At 44.0% G+C, this 21,110-nt stretch overlaps 1 long non-coding RNA gene across 7 annotated transcripts in view; it reads left to right on the forward strand.

The window, feature by feature from the left end:
• Window positions 1-19,926: 19,926 nt before the first annotated feature.
• The window catches only part of LOC123102819 (uncharacterized), a 60,550-nt gene continuing 59,366 nt past the window's right edge, over window positions 19,927-21,110 (forward strand). For all 7 annotated transcript variants that reach the window (XR_006449396.1, XR_006449393.1, XR_006449394.1 and 4 more), the window contains exon 1: window positions 19,927-20,360. This is a non-coding gene — a long non-coding RNA (uncharacterized lncRNA). The remainder of the gene's footprint in view (window positions 20,361-21,110) is intronic.

Below are 21,110 nucleotides of genomic sequence, written 5' to 3' on the forward strand. Positions count from 1 at the left end.
TCCGAATACGATGAAACTTGACAGGCGATCTATCTACACTATAATAAGACCACACGTCAACTCTCATCCATTCTGAGAACATTTTCCGGCCACTTATAAAATACTATTTCGGACATGCCGCGGGCGCGTGCAAGTGTGTCTGGGCTCAGAACGGACAACGGACGGAACTGGAAGACCCGGACGGATGCAAATTTTGAAAACATGATGATGCAATGCACATGATGACATGACAAGATGCGACGCACAAGCAAATGACAAGGCAACAACAACGAAACACCGAAAGACACCTGGCGCAACGTTCTCGGGGCGTTACAACCACCTATACAAGTGCTAAGCTGGCAAGATATATATGACCAGGATCGTATGTCTGCATGGAGTTCCAAGGAGCACCGTATCGGACAGAGGAACACAGTTTACCTCCAAGTTTTGCAAACAGTTACACGAAACTTTGGGTACCAGGCTAGAGTTCAGTACAGCCTTCCACCCACAGACTGATGGGCAGACAGAGAGAGTCAATCATATTCTAGAGGACATGTTGAGAGCGTGTGCGCTAGACTATGGGTCTAGTTGGGATGATAACTTACCCTATGCAGAGTTCTCGTACAACAACAACTACCAAGCCAGTTTGCAGATGGCCCCTTTCGAGGCATTGTATGGAAGGAAATGCAGGACACCTTTGATGTGGGATGGAGTTGGAGATCGCAAGTTGTTTGGACCTGATTTGATCAGGGATTCTGAGGAGAAGGTCAAATTGATTCGTGACAGACTTAAGATAGCCCAATTAAGGCAGAAAAGTTATGCCGATGCTAAACGCAAGGAAGTGATCTATGAAGTGGGAGATAGAGCATATCTTCGAGTGTCTCCACTTCGAGGAATTAAGAGATTTGGAGTCAAAGGAAAGTTAGCACCACGATTTGTGGGACCATACAAAGTTTTGGAACGTAGAGGAGAGGTTGCATACCAGTTGGAATTACCAGAGGCTTTGTCGGGAGTTCATGATGTGTTTCATGTTTCCCAGCTGAAGAAGTGTCATGCAGAGATGGCGGACATTCCTTTGAGGGATACAATGCCACTGGAGGCAATTCAGTTGGAGAATGATCTGACTTATGAGGAGAAACCTATTAAGATTCTTAAGACTGCAGAGAGAATCACTCGTACCAAGATCATCAAGTTCTGCAAGGTTCACTGGAGTCATCACACCAAGGAGGAAGCTACTTGGGAATGAGAGGAAGATCTTAGACAGGACCACCCACACTTTTTTGCTGGCCAACCCGAATCTCGAGGATGAGATTCATCTTAAGGGGGTAGGTTTGTAACATCCCAATTTTATTAAATTTGGATGTTAATAGAATCATTCAATGCATATCATATTTCTTTGCATTTTGAAGTTTTGAAATATTCAAATAATATGTTTCCACTCGAGAAAAACAAATGAGAGGGGATAAGATGACTTCCTCAAAATATAAAAAAAGAGTGGGAAATTTTATTTTGAATATTACTTTAAGTTTTGGAGTTGTTTGGTATTTATTTTATTTGCAAAAAGTGCATTAGTTGCATTAGGAAAATTATTTTCAAAATGTTTTGTGCTTTAGTTAATGTTCATTAGGCTCTAAATATTATGTAGTTATTTTAGAGATTAATTTGGTGTTTTTATTAATTCAATTGAACTAGTTATGAGCATTTTGGTCTCCTGTTAAAAAAACACACACGCACGCAGCCTGGACCGAAACTGGATTCGGCCCAGGAGCGCCCGACCGGCCCAGCTGGCCATTTTGGCCCAAGGCCAGCGCCCCAGCGCCCGACGCCTTCTGCCCGGTCGACCGCCCGCGCCCCCTCTCGCTCATCTCCTCTCACTGCCGCTGCCAGGCGGGCCCCGCTCGTCAGCTCGTCCCCAACCTCCCGCATCGCACAGGATAAACACCCGCGCCTCGCCGCCCGCAACCGTCGGCCGCCTCGTGCTCGGATAGAGCTTATCCGCGGCACCCGCACGCCCTCCCCTCGCATATAAATGTCCCAGGCTCCCCTCTGTCGACCTCGTTGTCCCGCTTCTCCCCACGCCGCCCATAGCCGCCGCTGTCGCCGTTTGCATCTCGCCGGAGCCGCGCTGCTCCGTCGTCCCTTCCGTCGCCAATAAGCCACCATGACCTTCCCCTTCTATGTCAAATGGCTCCCCGCGGCAAAGCGCACCCGTTTGACACCTTTTCCTTCCCTAGGTTCCGTCGGAGACGCCGCACCATCGACGCCGGAGCCGCCGGAGCCCCGAAGGCCGCCGTCTTCGCCTCGCCCCGTTCGGACGCCACCGACGCACCCCGACGCCGTCATCCGGACGCCCAAGCCGTGCCGCACCTCCCCGTCTCCTTCCCCGATGCCGAGGACCACCGCAGTCGCCGCCCCCTCCGTCACCGCCGTCGCGCCGCTGTCTTCATCGTCGCCGGCCATCACCACCACCCACTGTGAGCCACCACCCCACCCTCGCCCGTTCGATCTACCGTGGACGGCCCAGATTAGATTATGTCCATTTTTTTATTTTGCAAAGAGGTACGCGGTTAACCGCGGTTCCCTTAGACCGTGCGGTTTATTTAAGCCAAGCGTCGGTTTTTCTTTAATTAGCCACCGCCGTTGTTTTTTTCTTATTTAGCGGTCGTTCGCCATATAGCCTCCGCAGCGGACGCTGCTTGGTCAGCCAGGAGCTGCCACGTGGCCAGGGACCTGTTTGCGGTAGTTTTTCTTCACCATTTAGTCCCTGTAAATAGCAGATTAGTCCCTGATCTTAGATTAGCCATAACTTTTAAACCGTAGATCCAAACTTGATGAAACCAGCGGCAAATTCTTCGTATTGTTTAGATCTATCCAGTAGTATAGTATTTGCAAACTTTTGTTACACTCAAATTTGAATTTATTCAGATTCGAATTTGAATTTCAAATGGCCATATCTCCCAAACCGTAGCTCCGATTAAGTTGATTCCTTTTGCATGTTGTCACCGTAGCAAAGCCCTATCACCTGGACCTTTGTCACAATAATTTTCACACACTAGAATCTGCCCTTTAATATTTTTTAATAGTATTCATAGTATGCACTATATTTCACATCACTCTTTGAACCATAGGCCTATGATGTTTTGCACTTAGAGTATTTCTGTAGTAGCTTAGTGTGTTGTATGTTCATTTGGTTTTTCCGAGACTTTTTGCTATGCATGTTCTTTTGGTTCTCTGGAATGTTTTCTTATGTTTGTTATCTTCTTTGCGATAGATTGCCCGGAGTGCGAAGCAGAATATTATCAGTCTTTAGAACTCAACTAGCGGTACCAAGGCAAGTTGCATCTTGATCATGTTTCATTACCTATGTTTTTATTATGCACTTGGTTCTTTGCGGTAGGACTGCATGGTAGGAAACTGGTGCCGCATGACTTTGCTTTTCACCCAGTAGTTCATTGAGGTAGGTCTGAACCATATAACTCTATCACCATCGTTTTACTTTATGTTGCTATGCTAAGTAGACGTGGATTGGGGAGTGATCATTGTAAAGTTTGAGTGACAATGTAGTAAATAGGACCTAAGTTAATTAATGAACTACCTGGGCGGAAACTTGTGGGAATGGTGGCGAAGTACAGTGGGGCACGCATGGGAAATCCATGGTGGTGCACCACTAGTGGACCGTCCGCTCAAGCTCAAAGAGATCAATCGTATTCCCATGTCTAGAAGCTTACGTGTGCAGCCACAAGCCAATATGGGCTCTGGCTTAGTTGAGTAGTTGGTGTGACCCCTTCTGGGATGGGCTAGCAGATGTAGAATGATGTAGGTGTACCGGCCTATCCGTGGGTTAAGGGGGAGCATTTTCGAAAGGCTATGTCTCGATCTTCCAATCATGGAGGTGGTCGAGTCTTGTGGGTAAAAGTGCGCAACCTCTGCAGAGTTTCAACCCAATCGATTAGCCGTGTCCCCGGTTACGGACAACTTGAGCATCTAGTAGTGGAAATGCTGGGAGATCTCCTCACCTTTAATTAAATAGTTGGGTTTTAAATGAAACTTGGGAACAGATGGAGTTGGGTTTGCCAACTCATCCTATGCAAATGTGTAGTAGTAGAATAACATCTTTTCTAATAGGGAAAAACTAGCTTTATGCAAAAACTAAACTTAGAGCTTTGCACCGGCCAAATTGCATGTAAAAGTAAGTTCATTACACTATGATGTGACATTGCTAGTACATTCAATGTACTGACCCATTTGGCTGCAACTTATCACGTTGCAAATATATCCGACGAGGATTAAGGTGCGATAGGTCGATGTTCTAAACTCAACCTTGCTCGTGGAGTTGGACTCATTTACTTCTTTGCTTCCGCAGTATTTGCTTATTGGCTCTATGCCCTATTTTGTAATAAATGTATTGCTCCTGGACTATTGATATAATAAAGAGATGTGTGTTATTTCTGTTATTTCATCGAGTACTGTGTGTGCTAGCAAGTCGATCCAGGGACTAGCACGGTAAGCACAGAGACTTCGACTCTTACCGAGTCGGGTCGCTACATTCATAATTTCAACCAAAGGCATGAATGAATAGAGCATAACCCCATGTTCACAACATCCTTACCGAAGTACCTTGAAATAAGCACGGATCTCATGGTAGCAACAAGTTTACATGGCATCAAGATAACATCAGGAAAAAGGACTTGGCGAAATCCTAAGTGCCAGAAAACAGCAACATCATGGAGCCTACTTTGCATGCTTTTTATAGTCACCACATAGAACACAAAAATACAAGACTTGCACGTCTGTAAAGATGGCATGTTGTAGTTCAAAACAGATGTAGACCTCATGCTCATAGGATGCACACACCAAATGCAACAAAAATGACAAATCACCATGTTCTGTTAAGAACCAGTAGTTAACATTTTATAGCACTCTTGCAACGATGAAAATGGCATTATAATGGACAGAAAAATGTGTGCAAATGCTACTAACATGAAGAGCTTAACCAGGCGAACATTTCGACATATCATATGCATGATTCGGAGCTACGTGCACCAAGATGTGGCATGTAGAACAAGGCATAAAAATAATGCAGGGAAAAGACTTAGACGAAATTAGACCTCCGAATTTTCCAGATCTAGGGTTCGATGGCGCGTGGATCGAGGACGACCGGATCTTGCCGGAGAACTAGCCGGAGTGGAAGGAGACGGCCGGCATCGAGGGAGGAGCTTGTCGGAGAGGAGGGGGCCGGAGCTGGCGCCGGCGGGGAGAGGAAAGTCAAAACTTCTATGTCATGAGGCCTCACCAGAGCGACGAAGGGACTGAGGAGTAAAAAGAATCCTACTCTCCGATATATATAATCCTAAGACTCAAAACATTTTGATCTAGACTCAACAACGTCAGCGATTCGATCAAGCAGGGGCTCCTAAGTCAGGGATGGCTCTGATTACCAACTTGCGACAAAACCACCATGCGCTATGCCTCTAAGTCGTGCCCCGACACGTGGGAGATATAGCCACATTGTGGGTGTTACACTCCTCCCCTCCCGGGTGCGCCTCCAAGGGCCGGCCGGCCTCCCCCCTTTCTCCTTTATATACGGGGGCAGGGGGCACCCTAGGACACACAAGTTGAGCATTGATCCCTTAGCCGTGTGCAGTGCCCCCCTCCACCATAATCCACCTCGATCATATCGTCGTAGTGCTTAGGCGAAACCCTGCGTCGGTAGCTTCATTATCACCATCATCACGCCATCATGCTGACGAAGCTCTCCCTCAACACTCAGCTAGATCGAGAGTTCATGGGACATCACCGAGCCAAACGTGTGTAGATCACGGAGGTCCCGTACTTGCGGTACTAGGATCGGTCGGATCGTGAAGACGTACGACTACATCAACCGCGTTGTCATAATGCTTCTGCTTACGGTCTACGAGGGTACGTGGACAACACTCTTCCCCTCTTGTTGCTATGCATCACCATGATAGATCTTGCGTGTGCATAGGAAAACTTTTGAAATTACTGCGTTACCCAAAACTAGTATCAGAGCCAGGTCTATGCATAGATGTTATATGCACGAGTAGAACACAAAGGAGTTGTGGGCGTGGGTATATACATATTGCTTACCGTCACTAGTTGTTTTTGATTCAGCGGTATTGTTAGATGAAGCGGCCCGGACCGACATTACATGACCGCGTTCCTAAGACTGGTTCTATCGACGTGCTTTGCACACAGGTGGCTGGCGGGTGCCTGTTTCTCCAACTTTAGTCGAATCGGATTCAATGAATAGGCTTCTTTCTGAAGATCAAAAAGCAATCACTATACCACGTTGTGGTTTTTATGTCGTAGGTAAGAACGGTTCTTGCTAAGCCCGTAGCAGCCACACAAAACTTGCAACAACAAAGTAGAGGACGTCAAACTTGTTTTTGCAGGGCATGTTGTGATGTGATATGGTTAAGACGTGATGAGATATAAATTGTTGTATAAGATGATCATGTTTTGTTAAAGTTATCGGCAACTGGCAGGAGTCTCATGGTTGTCTCTTTATTGCATAAGATGCAAGCGCCATATAATTGCTTTACTTTATCGCTATGCGATAGCAATAGTTGCAAAAGCAATAGTTGGCGAGACAACCGTGTGACGACACGTTGATATAGATCAAGATGATGGAGATCATGGTGTCATGCCGGTGACGATGGAGATCATGACGGTACTTTGGAGATGGAGATCAAAGGCACAAGATGATGATGGCCATATCATGTCACATATTTTGATTGCATGTGATGTTTATCTTTTATGCATCCTATTTTGCTTAGTACGACGGTAGCATTATGAGATGATCCCTTACTAGAATTTCAAGGTATAAGTGTTCTCCCTGAGTATGCGTCGTTGCGACAGTTCGTCATGCCGAGACACCACGTGATGATCAGGTGTGATAAGCTCTACGTTCACATACAATGGGTGCAAGCCAGTTGTGCACACGCAGAATACTCGGGTCAAACTTGACGATCCTAGCATATGCAAATATGGCCTCGGAACACTGAGACCGATAGGTCGAGCGCGAATCATATAGTAGATATGATCAACATGGTGATGTTCACCATTGAAAGCTACTCCATCTCACGTGATGATCGGACATGGTTTAGTTGATATGGATCACGTGATCACTTAGATGATTAGAGGGATGTCTATCTAAGTGGGAGTTCTTAAGTAATATGATTAACTGAACTTAAATTTATCATGAACTTAGTCCTGATGGTATTTGCATATCTATGTTGTAGATCAATTGCTCGCGTATAGCTTCCCCATTTTATTTATGATATGTTCCTAGAGAAAACTATGTTGAAAGATGTTAGTAGCACTGATGCAGACTAGCTCCGTGATCTGAGGATTATCCTCATTGCTGCACAGAAGAATTATGTCCTTGATGCACCGCTAGGTGATGGACCTATTGCAGGAGTAGATGCAAACGTTATGAACTTTTGGCAAGCTCGGTATGATGACTACTTGATAGTTTAGTGTGCCATGCTTTACAGCTTAGAACCGAGAATTCAAAAACATTTTGAATGCCATAGAGCATATAAGATGTTCCAAGAGCTGAAATTGGTATTTCAGACTCATGCCTGAGTCGAGAGGTATGAGACCTTTGATAAGTACTTTGCCTAAAAGATGGAGGAGAATAGCTCAACGAGTGAGCATGTGCTCAGAATGTCTGAGTACTACAATTGCTTGAATCAAGTGGGGGTTAATCTTCCAGATAAGATAGTGATTGACAGAGTTCTCTAGTCACTATCGCCAAGTTACTGGAACTTCGTGATGAACTATAATATGTAAGGGATGACAAAAATGATTCCCGACCTCCTCGCGATGCTGAAATCAGTGAAGGTATAGATCAATAAAAGCATCAAGTGTTGATGGTTGACAAGACCACTAGTTTCAAGTAAAAGGGCAAGGGAAAGAAAGGGAACTTCAAGAAGAATGGCAAGCAAGTTGCCACTCCCATGAAGAAGCCCAAAGCTATACCCAAGCCTGAAACTGAGTGCTTCTACTGCAAAGGAAATGGTCACTAGAAGTGGAACTGCCCTAGATACTTGGCGGATAAGAAGGATGGCAAAGTGAACAAAGGTATATTTGATATACATGTTATTGATGTGTACTTTACTAGTGTTTATAGCAACCCCTCAGTATTTGATACTGGTTCAGTTGCTAAGAGTAGTAACTCGAAACAGGAGTTGCAAAATAAACAAAGGCTAGTTAAGGGCGAGGTGATGATGTGAGTTGGAAGTGATTCCAAGGTTGATAAGATCACCATCGCACACTCCCTTTACCTTCGGGGTTAGTGTTGAACCTAAAATAAATGTTATTTGGTGTTTGCGTTGAGCATAAATATGATTGGATCATGTTTATTGCAATGTTGTTATTCATTTAAGTCAAAGAATAAATGTTGTTTTATTTACATGAATAAAACCTTCTATGGTCATACACTCAATATAAATGGTTTATTGAATCTTGATCGTAGTAATACACATATTCATAATATTGAAGCCAAAAGATGCAAAATTAATAATGATAGTGCAACTTATATGTGGCACTATCGTTTAGGTCATATTGGTGTAAAGCGCATGAAGAAACTCCATGCTGGTGGACTTTTGGAATCACTTGATCCTTGCAAACCATCCCTCATGGGCAAGATGACTAAGACTCCGTTCTTCGGAATAATGGAGCGAGCAACAGACTTGTTGGAGATAATACATATTGATGTGTACAGTCCAATGAGTGTTGAGGCTCGTGGCAGGTATCATTATTTTTGGACCTTCACAGATGATTTGAGCAGATATGGGTATATCTACTTGATGAAACATAAGCCTGAAACATTTGAAAAGTTCAAAGAATTTTAGAGTGAAGTAGAAAATCATCGTAACAAGAAAATAAAGTTTCTACGATCTGATCGCGGAAACAAATATTTGAGTTACGAGTTTGGTCTTCATTTGAAACAATGTGGAATAGTTTCGCAACTCACGCCACCTGGAACACCACAATGTAATGGTGTGTTCGAACGTCATAACCGTACTTTATTAGATATGGTGCAATCTATGATGTCTCTTACCGAATTACCACTATCATTTTGGGGTTATGCATTAGAGACAGCTGCATTCACGTTAAATAGGGCACCATCTAAATCTATTGAGACGCCACCGTATGAACTATGGTTTAGCAAGAAACCAAAGTTGCCGTTTCTTAAAGTTTGGGGTTGCAATGCTTATGTGAAAAAGTTTCAACCTGATAGCTCAAACCCAAATCGAAGAAGCGCATCTTCATAGGATACCCAAAAGAAACTGTTGGGTACACCTTCTATCACAGATCTGAAGGCAAGATGTTTGTTGCTAAGAGTGGATCCTTTCTAGAGAAGGAGTTTCTCTTGAAAGAAGTGAGTGGGAGGAAAGTAGAACTTGATGAGGTAATTGTACCTTCTCCCGAATTGGAAAGTAGTTCATCACAGAAATCAGTTCCAGTGATTCCTACACCAATTAGTGAGGAAGCTAATGATGATGATCATGAAACTTCAGATCAAGTTACTAACGAACCTCGCAGGTCAACCAGAGTATGGTCCACACCAGAGTGGTACGGTAATCCTGTTCTAGAAGTCATGTTACTAGACCATGACGAACCTACGAACTATGAGGAAGCAATGATGAGCCCAGATTCCGCAAAATGGCTTGAGGCCATGAAATCTGAAATGGGACCCATGTATGAGAACAAAGTATGGACTTTGATGGACTTGCCCAATGATTGGCAAGCCATAAAGAATAAATGGATCTTCAAGAGGAAGACGGACGCTGATAGTAGTGTTACTATCTACAAAGGTCGAATTGTCGAAAAACAGTTCTTGACAAGTTCAAGATGTTGACTACGATGAGACTTCCTCATTCGTAGCGATGCTTAAGTCTGTCTGAATCATGTTAGCAAATTGCCACATTTTATGAAATCTGGCAAATGGATATCAAAACTAGATTCCTTAATGGATTTCTTAAAGAAGAGTTCTATATGATGCAACCAGAAGGTTTTGTCAATCCTAAAGGTGCTAACAAAATGTGCAAGCTCCAGCGATCCATCTATGGACTGGTGCAAGCATCTTAGAGTTGGAATATATGCTTTGATAAGTTGATCAAAGCATATAGTTTTATGCAGACTTGTAGTGATGCCTGTATTTACCAGAAAGTGAGTGGGCGCACTACAGCCTTTCTAATAAGTATATGTGAATGACATATTGTTGATCGGAAATGATGTAGAAATTTCTGGAAAGCATAAAGGAGTGTTTGAAAGGAGTTTTTCAAAGAAAGACCTCGGTGAAGCTGCTTACATATTGGGCATCAAGATCTATAGAGATAGATCAAGACGCTTGATAAAGACTTTTCAATGATTACATACCTTGACGATTTTTGAAGTACTTTAAAATGGAACAGTCAAAGAAGGAGTTCTTGCCTGTATTGCAAGGTGGTGTAAAGTTGAGTAAGACTCGAAACACGACCACGGCAGAAAATAGAAAGAGAATGAAAGTCATTCCCTATGCCTCAGCCATAGGTTCTATAAAGTATGATATGCTGTGTACCAAACCTATTGTGTACCTTGCCATGAGTTTGGCAAGGGGATACGGTATTGATCCAGGAGTGGATCACTTGACAGCAGTCAACATTATCGTTAGAAGACTAACGAGATATTTCTCGGTTATGGAGATGATAAAGAGTTCGTCGTAAAGAGTTACACCGATGCAAGCTTTTACACCGATCTGGATGACTCTAAGTCTCGATCTAGATACATATTGAAAGTGGGAGCGATTAGCTCGAGTAGCTCCGTGCAGAGCATTGTAGACATAGAAAATTTGCAAAATACATACGGCTCTGAATGTGGTAGACCCATTGACTAAACTTCTCTCACAAGCAAAACATGATCACTCTTTGGGTGTTAATCACATAGCGATGTGAACTAGATTATCGACTCTAGTAAACCCTTTGGGTATTAGTCACATGGAGATGTGAACTAATCACATAAAGATGTGAACTATTGGTGTTAAATCACATGGCGATGTGAACTAGATTATTGACTCTAGTGCAAGTGGGACACTAAAGGAAATATGCCCTAGAGGCAATAATAAAGTTGTTATTTATATTTCCTTATATCATGATAAATGTTTATTATTCATGCTAGAATTGTATTAACCGGAAACTTAGTACATGTGTAAATACATAGACAAAACAGAGTGTCCCTAGTATGCCTCTACTTGACTAGCTCGTTAATCAAAGATGGTTAAGTTTCCTGACCATAGACATGTGTTGTCATTTGATGAACGGGATCACATCATTAGAGAATGATGTGATGGACCAGACCCATCCGTTAGCTTAGCATAATGATCGTTTAGTTTATTGCTATTGCTTTCTTCATGACTTATACATGTTCCTATGACTATGAGATTATGCAACTCCCGAATGCCGGAGGAACACGTAGTGTGCTATCAAACGTCACAATATAAGTGGGTGATTATAAATATGCTCTATAGGTGTCTCCGATGGTGTTTGTTGAGTTGGCATCGATCGAGATTAGGATTTGTCACTCCGATTGTCGAAGAGGTATCTCTGGGCCCTCTCGGTAATGCACATCACTATAAGCCTTACAAGCAATGTGACTTATGAGTTAGTTGCGGGGTGATGCATTACGGAACGAGTAAAGAGACTTGCCGGTAACGAGATTGAACTAGGTATGATGATACCGACGATCAAATCTCGGGCAAGTAACATCCCGATGACAAAGGGAACAACGTATATTGTTGTGCGGTTTGACCGATAAAGATCTTCATAGAATATATAGGAGCCAATATGAGCATCCAGGTTCCGCTATTGGTTATTGACCAGAGATGTGTCTCGGTCATGTCTACATAGTTCTCGAACCCATAGGGTCCGCATGCTTAACGTTCGATGACGATCGATATTATGAGTTTATGTGTTTTGATGTACCGAAGATAGTTCGGAGTCCCGGATGGGATCACGGACATGACGAGGAGTCTCAAAATGGTCGAGACATAAAGATTGATATACCGGATTACTATATTCAAACACCGGATGAGTTCCGGGGGTCACTGGATAATTATCGGTGTGCCGGGGGGTTATCGGAACCCCCGGGGGACTAATGGGCCAACATGGGCCTTAGTGGAGAGAGAGAGGGCCAGCCAAGGCAGGGCCGCGCGCCCCTCCCCCTCTAGTCTGAATTGGACTAGGGAAGGGGGGTGCGCCCCCCTTTCCTTCTCTTCTCTCCCTCTCCTTCCTTCCCCCTTCCTTCTCCTAGTTGGACTAGGAAAGGGGGAGTCCTACTCCTACTAGGAGGAGGACTCCTCCCCTCCTTGGCGCGCCTCCAAGGGTCGGCCGACCTACCCCCTTGCTCCTTTATATACGGGGGCAGGGGGCCCCGTAGGACACACAAGTTGATCATTGATCCCTTAGCCGTGTGCGGTGCCCCCTCCACCATAATCCACCTCGGTCATATCGTCGTAGTGCTTACGCGAAGCCCTGTGCCGGTGGCTACATCATCACCATCATCACACCGTCGTGCTGACGAAGCTCTCCCTCGACACTCAGCTGGATCGAGAGTTCATGCGATGTCACCAAGCCGAACGTGTGCAGATCACGGAGGTGCCGTACTTTCGGTACTAGGATTGGTCGGATCATGAAGACGTACGACTACATCAACCGCGTTGTCATAACGCTTCCGCTTACGGTCTACGAGGATACCTGGACAACACTCTTCCCCTCTCGTTGCTATGCATCACCATGATAGATCTTGCGTGTGTGTAGGAAAACTTTTGAAATTACTGCGTTACCCAAAATCAATGATCACTCAAATGTGGAACAAGGAAATATCACAATTGGTACCAATTCTTGTCGGTTTCTCACACCTACACAGGTAAAAGCTTATGGTGGAGCTCGGTTAGGATGGTGGCACAAAATTTGATGCAATTGTTAGTGAGCTTCAATAATGTTGGAAAAGATTCACAAATTTGCAAATGCAACAAGTAGACCAATAGTAAGATATGGTACCCGAAAAGACACACACAAATAGATAAGTGGGGTCGTGCAACCAAGGAATAAGCTAAAATGTGGAATCCACAAAAATGTTCTTGTTGCACAACACTAGAGAGACACTAGCATGATTGCACCATAGGCGGATACGGAACTTGTGCACAACCTACTAAGCAAAAATGCGACGACTTCTATCCCAAGTATGCTATATGTATAGTATTCCGGTGATATAATCCAAGATGATCTAGCATGACAATATTAATGTAGTATGATGCTATGGTTCTTGCTTATAATCTCATTGCTTATCTTTCCTCTTTGCTTAAAAGCTTGGATGGCTCTTTCTCTTTTGAGCCCTTTTCTCATGCAAAACTTCACGAACTAAGATAGCAATTGTATATGCTTATGACAACCTTGTGACACAAGAGATGATACCAAGATATGCACCACAATGGTATGGTATGAATTCTATGGGAAGTATGCTCACTAATGTGCACAAGTAACATTGCCGGCAATACTCAAAGGCTAGTCTCGATGGGTAATATACGCAAAATTGGGCTATGGTGGTTATCAATGTAATGGCAAGAATGTACAATGATGGGATATCACGATACCAACATGAGGTTACTGTTCTTGCGTACGGTGATGGTGTCAAAATGGTGGAGTGGTCGTTATTGATGACGAGTATGTGGTGAAGATGAGCGACTGTGATGTTGATGTCGAACCGTTCCTAGTTAACCGTAACACCCTAGGAAACGATGAACCACAACTCAAATTCTCAAAACCAAAGTCAAATGCTAGTAGTGGTGGTGGTGGTTGAAGAAGAAGCAACCATCCCTAAGTAACCGAAACACCTTAGGAGACTCAAATCACAACTCAAGCAACCACAAATGCGATTGGAATCAAAATGGGTTAAGTTGCGGAAATCGGTGGTGGTATGGCGGATGATGTGGGGAACGCCCTAGGCAAAGATGCCAAAGTTCCAAATATTTGATGGAGTCAAATGATGTTGGAAGTATTTTGTGGGATGGGGAATGTCAATAGCTTCAAAACGAGCTAAAGAACGTCAAAATCCGAGTCCGGATGAATTAGTTATGGTCAAAACTGTCAATCAGCCGAGGCTGAAACTGGGAGGGGCGGTTGTACCGCTTGAGTAGGCGATCATACCACTCCTGGAGCGCCATGGAGTTCCAGTTTTGGGCTGGCAGAAGTATCAGGGGATGGGTTAGTGGTTGTACCGCCTCGGGGCCGGTTGTACCACTTTTGTTCGGAAAATTCTCATATCTGGATACGCGATGAACTTGGGGCGGAAATGGATCATTTCGGGGGCAAAATTGCAAAGATTTCGAGGATGGAAGGTGGGGAAAGTTGTGGGGAAGCTAGATCTACCTGCTACACACGAAATCCATGGATCAAATCCAACAAAACTTCATCACAACAAAATTTGGGGCTATTTTTGGTGGGGATTTTCGAAATTAGGGAAGAACACAATAAAATTAGGCTAGAAAACAAGGGGATAGGGGCTCCAATTTCATGATCAACCTCGCTCTGATCCAAGATGATGTAGGGTACAACCCTAGTTGCCTGATCTTTCATGATTGGAGGGGATCCTACGAAGAACACGAAGAACACGAGGGAAAAACACGAGGAGAGAAATCACTCAAACCAACAAGAACAATCACACATGTGCTATATCCTCGAAACACAAAGAGATACATGATCCGAATCCAACAAAGGATGGTAAATAGGGCAGCTAGTTCATCTCCAAAGGAGGTCTTGATGATCTTCCCAAAAGGGGTCTTGAATCCAAGGAGGATCTTCTCCGAAGAGGTATCAGTCCCTCGCAGTGGAGTAGATCCGGATGGATGAGTGAAGCTCTATCTCACATATGAGCTAACACAACGCTAACCCTAATACGGAGCTAGGGGACGAGTATATATAGTCCAAGGGGTAAGTTGGGGATACATGGGGTGAAACCCCTTTCACTACGCACTGGCAGGGCGGTAGTACCGGTCATGGGGGTGGTTGTACCGCTGGGAGCCCAGGTGTTGGTTCCTGAAGGTGTTTCCGGAGGGGCTTGGCGGTTGTACCGCTGTTTGGAGCGGTTCTACCAGTGTTATGGCTGTTATGGGGATAAACCGGTGCTGTACCGGCCTTGCACCGCTCGATCACAAAAGCTAGACCGGTAGTTGGGCGGTAGTCGAGCGGTTCTATCGCCCGGGTGGTAGTTGGGCGGTTGTACCGGGATTTCTGCGTTGGGCAGATTCTCTTCATGCTCTCGATGTCCATGTTGCGCCGTAACTTCTCCTTGGTTGCTTCCTTGGTACCTAAGCACATAAAGCATCTCCGTTTGAGGTAGTAGACATGTCTCAAGTGGGTCAAAGGGGGAGTTCAACAAGGAGAGATTTAACCTCGTTCTCCATAGCCCTTGCACGCAGTCGTGTCATCGGTCCACGTTGTGTCTTGGGAGAGGAAGATAGGTCCATGGGATGGCCGTAGGATGCTCGACATCATTTGGGCTTCTCCCAGAGAGTGACAACTTTCTTGCCATTCTTCTTGAAATTCCCCTTCTTTCCCTTGCCCTTTTTCTTGAAACTAGTGGTCTTGTTAACCATCAACGCTTGATGCTCCTTCTTGATTTCTACCTTCGCAGTTTTAAGCATAGCGAAGAGCTCGGGAATCGTAGTATCCATCCCTTGCACATTATAGTTCATCATGAAGCCTTTATAGCTTGGTGGAAGTGATTGAAGAACTCTGTCAATAACACTATCATTCGGAAGATTAACTCCCAGCTGAGTCAAGTGGTTATGGTACCCAGACATTCTGAGTATGTGTTCACTGACAGAACTATTCTCCTCCATCTTGTAGCCATAGAACTTTTGAAGACTTCACACCTCTCAACTCGAGCATTTGCTTGAAATATTAACTTCAACTCCTGGAACATCCCATATGGCCCATGACGTTCAAAACGTCTTTGAAGTCTCGATTCTAAGTCGTAAAGCCTGGCACACTGAACTATCGAGTAGTCATCAGATCGAGCTTGCTAGACATTTATAACATTAGCATCTGCTCCTGCATCAGGCCTTTCACCTAGCGGTGCATCAAGGACATAATTCTTCTGTGCAGCAATGAGGATAATCCTGAAGTTACGGACCCAGTCTGTGTAGTTGCTACCATCATCTTTCAACTTAGCTTTCTCTAGGAATGCATTAAAATTCAAGGGAACAGTAGCACGGGCCATTGATCTACAACATAGATATGCAAAAACTATAAGTTCATGATAAATTAAGTTCAGTTAAACATATTACTTAAGAACTCCCACTTAGATAGACATCCCTCGAGTCATCTAAATGATCATGTGATCCATATCAACTAAACCATGTCCGATCATCACGTGAGATGGAGTAGTTTTCAATGGTGAACATATCTATGTTGATCATATCTACTATATGATTCACGTTCGACCTTTTCGATATCCAGTATTCCGAGGCCATGTCTGCACATGCTAGGCTCATCAAGTTTAACCCGAGTATTCTGCATGTCCAAAACTGTCTTGCACCCGCTGTATGTGAATGTAAGGCTTATCACACCCGACCATCACATGGTGTCTCAGCACGACGAACTATCGCAACGGTGCATACTCAGGGAGAACACTTATACCTTGAAATTTATTTAGAGATCATCTTATAATGCTACCACCGTACTAAGCAAAATAAGATGCATAAAAGATAAACATCACATGCAATCAAAATATGTGACATGATATGCCCATCATCATCTTGTGCCTTTGATATCCATCTCCAAAGCACCGTCATGATCACCATCATCACCGGCTTGACACCTTGATCTCCATCATAGCGTCGTTGTCGTCTCGCCAACTATTGCTTCTACAACTATAGCTAGCACATAATGATAAAGTAAAGCAATTATATGGCATTTGCATTTCATACAATAAAGAGACAACCATAAGGCTCCTGCCACTTGCTGATAACTTTTACAAAACATGATCATCTCATACAATAACATATATCACATCATGTCTTGACCATATCACATCACAACATTCCCTGCAAAAACAAGTTAGACGTCCTCTACTTTGCTGTTGCAAGTTTTACGTGGCTGCTACGGGCTTCTAGTGAGAACCGTTCTTACCTACGTAGCAAAACCACAATGATGTTTCATCAAGTTTGCTGTTTTAACCATCAACAAGGACCGGCCATAGTCAAATTCGATTCAACTAAAGTTAGAGAAACGGACACCCGCCAACCACCTTTATGCAAAACAAGTTGCATGTCTGTCGGTGGAACTAGTCCCATTACGTGGTCATGTAAGGTTGGTCTGGGCCGCTTCATCCAACAATACCGCCGAATCAAAATAAGACGTTGGTGGTAAGCAATATGACTATCATCGCCCACGACTCGTTGTGTTCTACTCGTGCATATCATCTATGCATAGACCTGGCTCGGATGTCACTGTTGGGGAACGTAGCATGCAATTTTAAAAAAATTCCTACGATCACGCAAGATCTATCTAGGAGATGCATAGCAATGTGAGGGGGAGAGTGTGTCCACGTACCCTCATATACCGAAAGCGGAAGCGTTAGTTTAACGTGGTTGATGTAGTCGAATGTCTTCTCGATTCAACCGATCAAGTACCAAACATACGACACCTCCGAGTTCTACACACGTTCAGCTCAATGACGTCCCTCGAACTCTTGATCCAGCAAAGTGTCGAGGGAGAGTTTCGTAAGCACGACAGCGTGATAACGGTGATGGTGAAGTGATCCACGCAGGGCTTTGCCTAAGCACTACGACAAATGGCCGTAGGAGTAAACAGTGGAGGGGGGCGCCGCACACGACTAGGAACAATTTATGTGTGTTAGAGGCGCCCCCCGTCCCCGTATATAAAGGAGGGAGAGGGGAGGAGGCCGTCCTAGGGGTGCCCCAAGTGGGAGGAGTCCCACTTGGGCTCCTAGTCCAATTCACCCCCTTCCTTTTATCGGAGGGGGAAAGGGGGAAGGAGAGGGAGAAGGAGAAGGAAAGGGGGGCACCGCCCCTCCCCTACTCCAATTCGAACTCCTCCCTTGGGGGGCACCACCCTTATGGATTGGCTTGCCTCCCTCTATGGCCCATGTGGCCCATATCTTCCCCTCGGGGGTTCCGGTAACCCCCTGGTACTCCGATACATACCCGGTACATTTCGAAACACTTCCAGTGTCTGAATACTATCATCCAATATATCAATCTTTACCTCTCGACCATTTCGAGACTCCTCATCATGTCCGTTATCTCATCCGGTACTTCGAACAATCTTCGGTCACCAAAACACATAACTCATAATACAAATCGTCATCGAACGTTAAGTGTGCGGACCCTACAGGTTCGAGAACTATGTAGACATGGCCGAGACACTTCTCCGGTCAATAACCAGTAGCAGAACCTGGATGCTCATATTGGTTCCTACATATTCTACGAAGATCTTTATCGGTCAAACTGTAATGACAACATATGTCATTCCCTTTGTCATCGTTATGTTACTTGTCCGAGATTCGATAGTCGGTATCTTCATACCTAGTTCAATCTCGTTACCGGCAAGTCTCTTTACTCTTTCCATAATGAATCATCCCATAATTAACTCATTAGTCACATTGCTTGCAAGGCTTATCACGATGTGCATTACCGAGAGGGCCCAGAGATACCTCTCCGATACTCGGGGTGACAAATCCTAATATCGATCTATGCCAATCCAACAAACACCTTCGGAGATACCTGTAGAGCATCATTATAATCACCTAGTTACATTGTGACGTTTGATAGCACACAGGGTTTTCCTCCGGTATCTGAGAGTTGCATAATCTCATAGTCAAAGGAATATGTACAAGTCATGAAGAAAGCAATAGCAATAAAACTTAACGATCATTATGCTAAGCTAACAGATGAGTCTTGTCCATCACATCATTCTCCTAATGATGTGACCCCGTTTATCAAATGACAACACATGTCCATGGTTAGGGAACTTAACCATCTTTGATTAACGAGCTAGTCTAGTAGAGGCATACTAGGGACATTGTGTTTTGTCTATGTATTCACACATGTATCAAGTTTCCGGTTAATACAATTCTAGCATGAATAATAAACATTTATCATGATATAAGGAAATATAAATAACAACTTTATTATTTCCTCTAGGGCATATTTCCTTCATTTTGTAATCTAAAAATAAAAAACAGCAAAGTAGCAAGTGATAAAACGGAGCACAAACGGTATTACAATGCTTGAAAACAAGGCCTAGGGTTCATACTTTCACTAGTGCAATCTCTCAACAGTGCTAACAGAATTAAATCATATAACAATCCCTCAACGTGTAACAAAGAATCACTCCAAAGTTCTTATCTAGCGGAGAAGATAAGACGAAATTGTTTGTAGGGTACAAAACCACCTCAAAGTTATCCTTTCCGATCAGTCTATTGAGATATTCCTATAAGTGTCACAAACAACCCTAGAGTTCATACTAAAATAACATCATACGATACACATCAACCAACTCTAATGTCACCTAGATACTTTAATGTCACCACAAGTATCCATGAGTTGATTATTCGATATGCATCAAACAACTTCAGATTCATAATATCTTTTCCCTAATCTTTTCACTTTCTCTAATAATAAATCATAGATTGACTCTATGGGTTCACCGTTACAATACGCTTCCGTCCAGTCGTAATACGCTTTTACGATTCGTACAGACAAAATCGTAATATAAACGAGGTGGTACTGATAGCATGTTCGTTCGTTCGTCCGATATGGTTCACCTATCGCACATAGATGTCGGGTTCACCGTCAATAATTTTACAAAAAGAACCCTAGCTTTTAGGGGAACCAAACCCGCCGTCCATATGAAAGTCAACACAAAACGTACGACGGTACGAGCGACAGCCCAGCCGTATGACTGACGATCCATCTCATCTTCCACCTCTAGCACGCCGCACCCCTGCCACGCCGCCGGTCTAAGCCCCTACCCTACCCCAAGTCCCCCACCCTCGCGGCCTTCCACCGCCGGCGAGACTCCACGGTGCGGTCGTTGCCGGCTCCCCCCGCCTCTGCTACCACGACGCCGCCGGGAATCTTATCCCCCGCCATGCGAGTTGTCATGGAGGCGGAGCTGATTCGCCACGGGTGTGAGGGCGGGGGTAAAGACGATGGTGCACTTGGAGGCACTGGGACGGGGTAGCGAGGTGAAGAAGAAGGGGTAGAAAGCAGTTGCGGTGCGTGTGTGCCTCACCTCCATTGTTTTGTGACCAAGCCCACCTGAAATCTAGGCGGCAAATTATTCATGGTGAGATCGTCCGAACCCATCTACTTCTGGATAATTTTATTTGTGAACTTGTCTGTAGTTTATTTAGCTGGTCTTGTATTATTTTGTTTCTGAATAGTAGAGTCTTCGGCTGAGGCCATGCATGGAGAATGTGATCTCCTGATGCATCTATGAGCCATGGGTCTGATAGGTCTTCTGTTTTGCTTCTACACTTATTAACGTGTGATTAATTTTATATTCTCTTTTCTGGCAAGCAGCTCATCGGATTATAGATTATTAATTATGCATGAATCAAGTTAGTTATTTTGCCTTTTGAGATATGTTTCAGGACAAGTGGAGCTATCTTTACTAAGATGAACAGTGCCTCTCACATCCATCATTGCCTGTATTTTGGATTTTTTTTGTAGCCTTGATGTTAAGTTTTTGTTTGGTAGGCATAGCACCTAATTTATAATGAAGTGCGTCCATCAAGGGAACTGTTTGATGTATATCAACCATGACAGAATCTATCTTAACACTGCCCTGTTTTCTGTGATTCTCAAAGGTTATGCAAATCTTCATGGCTATGATAGATTGTTCAAAGAACCATTTGAACCTTGGAAGGGATATGTTCTACGTATGTTTTTGCAGTCCGTGGATGAACTATTTTAAGACATGTTGTTTACATTCAGGTCATAGACATTGTTTTATAAGATAGATAACTCAAAAGATAGTTTGAACCTTGGAAGCGATCTGTTCTTATACAACTTTTAAGAAAATAAGCAAAATGCT

This window comes from Triticum aestivum, chromosome 5A, assembly GCF_018294505.1.
Source record: "Triticum aestivum cultivar Chinese Spring chromosome 5A, IWGSC CS RefSeq v2.1, whole genome shotgun sequence".
NCBI classification, from domain to species: domain Eukaryota; kingdom Viridiplantae; phylum Streptophyta; class Magnoliopsida; order Poales; family Poaceae; genus Triticum; species Triticum aestivum.